Source organism: Lagopus muta, chromosome 8 (genome assembly GCF_023343835.1).
Source record: "Lagopus muta isolate bLagMut1 chromosome 8, bLagMut1 primary, whole genome shotgun sequence".
NCBI lineage: Eukaryota > Metazoa > Chordata > Aves > Galliformes > Phasianidae > Lagopus > Lagopus muta.
The window spans coordinates 18,689,883-18,693,681 of NC_064440.1; positions in this window are offsets into that span (position 1 = coordinate 18,689,883).

The window sequence follows — 3,799 nt, forward strand, 5'->3', positions numbered from 1 at the left end:
TGTGCAGTTTGAATCACGTCATTTGATCAAGGGGAAGTGCATTTTCCCTAAAACTGATCCTTAGTTTTCTCGTATAATCTCCAATACTGAATACTGGAAAGAAAGGCATGTGTAACAGCTGATTGCTTTGCCTTAAGCTCATGCACTCCTCCATTCCTCAAAATAGGATGCATCTGCTTATTGTGAGAATTCAAACAATGAAACTCCTCAGATTTGGAAATATAAACTGCTCATTCAAATAGAGGGGGGGGTTGAGGGGGGGGGGGGGGGGGGGGGATTCTTTCTTACCTGTCCTTCCTGTCTGATGGGTAAAATATATATTTATATTGTCCTGCCTCTATACTGTGGTTCTACAATGTGCTCGGTTTGCACCTTGCTGTGTGCTAGCTACAAATTGTTTCTTCTTAAACTACTTTTATTTCAGCCACGTGCATTGAAGCTTCCTTTTTGGATAGGAAAAAAATATATATATTTGTAAATTTCTGTTATGTATCTAAAAAATAGCAGAGGAATCAGGCTTTTCAAATATGTTGTTGCAAAAGGCCTGATGTTTTACTGGTGCTAATGTTTCTTTATGTGAAGCTGTCAAGCTTTTAAAACCAAACCCTGACTTGACTATCACAGGGAAAAGAAAAGAGGGGGAAAAAAGAAAGGAGGAGGAAAAATAAAAGGGCAAATGCACAGCTATAGAAATTCTGGTAACTGTTGAGACCTAAGAAAGCCCATACCTGAGAGTGATTTATGGTTTAAGAACAAGAAAAGCCCGTGTTTCCTGTCTCCAAAAGATTCTTTATGAAGTATGCTTAATTTAAATAGATCATATATTAAAAGATCTCAGAGTTCATCTCTATACATTCATTCTGGGACTGCAGAGCCAAATTGTGTTATCTCCTGCAGCAGCATTACTGAAATTACTGAATGTTCTAATTGTCAACTGATGCCCTCCAATGGGATAAAAAGATACAGCTCAGTGAGGCGTGTAACGATTACAGCAACAAATCACAAGGGGAGACTCGGGGCATTGGCTGTCTCGGCTCCGCAGGGTTAATGATGGAAGTTGGAATTAAAATTCATTTTAAACACAGAGTAAACAGTTGCAAGTCCTTAAAACCAATAGGGTGCAGATTTACTGGATATAATGCTGTTACTATTTGTTCATACTATAATTACAGCTCTACGACTTAAGTATTTTTTTGTCTATCTAGATAAATAAGTCTTTCTGTTGTCTTTTATTTTGATCTGGTTTGGAAGTTAAGGAGTTTCTTTTCTTCCTTATTTGCTGGCAGGTACTGGCAATGGGGGTTTGCTCCTGTTGTTGTTTTGGGATGTGAATTATACTTGGGGATATTTTTCTGATGGAGCAGATCAAAATGGACAGCAACTCATGCCAGCGTGGATCAGAAAGGGGGCATTCTGCAGCAAGAAGCCACAAAGTATGTAAAACGGTGTGCTTTGGATTAGACTTCTCCAAATGCCCTTCATCACAGCAGAGCTGAGTGCTCTAGCTGGCAGCTCTCCTTGGGCTGCCTTTGAAATGCAAGTACTGGACAGAGTCCTTGCGATTGGGACAGTTGTGTACATCAGTGACTGGTCAATGGCAAAACCTAAAGCTACCTCTGAACTTCAGTGAACATTAATGAGGTGTCATAAAACAGAGAGCACAAGTTATCTTTAGAATAGAGGTGTCTACCTAATTTCCATTTGTAGATCTAGACAGGGCAAGTAATTAGAACAATCATTTGTTAGTTTTTCTCAGCATTGTTCTCAGCATTCTCAGTTGTTTTTGGTGGGTTTTTTTGGTTGGTTTTTTTTTTTTCAATCTGTTTGTATTTTTTATCAATGCAAGTGAGAGCGAGAACAATTCTGAATAGCTTTGTTTTGAACTGTTTTCCAGTTCTTCTTTTGAAATTTGTCATTTAAATTATTCCATTCCAACAAACACACAGGTAAACGAGACATAACTGTACCAGAAATTGTGATGAAGGAAAAAAATACCTGATGCAGTCAGCGTGGGTTATAGTAATGAGGTATTTGGTTATACATTGTTATAACTGCATGTTTAAAAATAAAAATAAAAAAATCAGAGGCAGCAAAGACAAAAACACCTTGATACAATGTCAGGACCACCACAGCAGCGGGGCATGCACCTGGCTGTATACGTGGTTATGAAAAGAGCGTGCGCTGCAGGGGTGTTCAGTGCTGAGCGCGCAGTGTACCTCCGGACATGGGGTGCTGTGCGCATAGGATGGCTTTGGGGCTCGGTCTCTGGCGGGGGCACAGAGCGCCGACAGCTGCCTGCCGCCTCCCGGCCTGCTTGTCCTGGCCTTGAGGTACAGCGCCACCTGGAGGGCCTCGGGGGCGGCGCCAAGCCCCGTCTGCGTCGCTCCCCACAGCGCTCTGCCCGGCCGGCGGTGGGGGGCTAGCAGCGCACGGAGCCGCGCGGAGCTCTGCCTTCCCCGCCTCCCTCGGGGCCGTTCGGAATCGCTCGCGTTCGTTCGGAATCGCTCGGGAGACGCGGGGCGCGGAGGGCGCTGTCCGTGGTGCCGAACCTTGCAGCTCCGAGGTGCTGCGGCGGCGGAGCTTCGTGACCCGGCGGCCTCCCCTTGGGGCTGAAGCACGGTGTTTGCTCCAGGGCACGGTGCGGGGGGGGTGGCATCTTTCAGTGATGGATGGCTTCTGAGGTCTTTGTGTGATCTTTCGTTGATTCCTTACTCTGCCATCCTGCCACGATTTCCTGTGAATGTCTATTTCCATTTGTAGCGACAGTAAGCTACAATTGTATTTCCCACGCTCCACGTCGTGCAAACGCTTTTCCCGCTTGTCTGAAACCACCTTTAAACACCATCCCCTGAAATAGATAGCAGAAGGTCACGTCATCCCAGACGGTCAGCACCTCGGTGTGTCTGAAAGCTGACTCGGGTGCTCTCGTTGTTTGTCCTCTGTGTCCACTTCCTAGACAGTAGGTCTGCTCAGCACAACAGTCGCCTTGGCTGCATAATGCCTCAGTCTGTCGCTCTCCTTTCCATGGAAGAGTTGAAGTTTCTGCCCTTCACCTCAAGCCCCTCAGGAAGAACACCTCCCCGTTGCCCTGCACTCCGCAAGTGGCTGAATCCTCCAACCCCACCTGGCTGCTTCCCTCCTCCCGTCTCATTGTGGATTCTTTCCAGCCCCTTACATGTCGTCTCTGTGAGCAGAGATTGCTTTGGGCGTCTGCGTAGTTACCACAACACGTCGGTGCCTAGCACCACATTCACCGCCGTGATGTGTCAGCAAAGCATTGCTTGGGGTGTGGGGTGGGAAAACGTGGATTTAGGACTGTCGGAGGTGCAAAAACAAATGTTCTGCGTTTTAGCAAAAGGATGGCAGGTGTAAAGCGGTAATCCAGCGGTAGCACTGGGAGAGTCACTGAGATCCAGATGTTCCCGTGCGGCCAGGAAGGCACCAAGGAACCGTGGTGCCCGTGCCTCTGCCACCCTCTGGCGGAGGGAAAGAGGCGGTGAAGAGGGGCGCGGGGCGGGCCGGAGCCTGGGGCCGGAGGTGAGCCCGGCCGCCTCGCCTCCACGCCGCTGCGTCCGGCGGCACGCCCGGAGATGTTGGGGCGAGCCGGCGCTGTCTAGGGAAAGCGGGAAGCGCCGCCGGCACCGGGACTTGCCAGGCGGCGAGCGCTGCGTGGGGGGCCGGCTCAGACCGGGGGCCTGCGCGGCGGGGCGAAGCGGGGCCGCCCCTCCAGTCTCCGCCTCAGCCCCGTGCGGAGCGGCGCGGAGGGGGCGGCGGCAGCTCTGTGACTCATGCCTGCGTC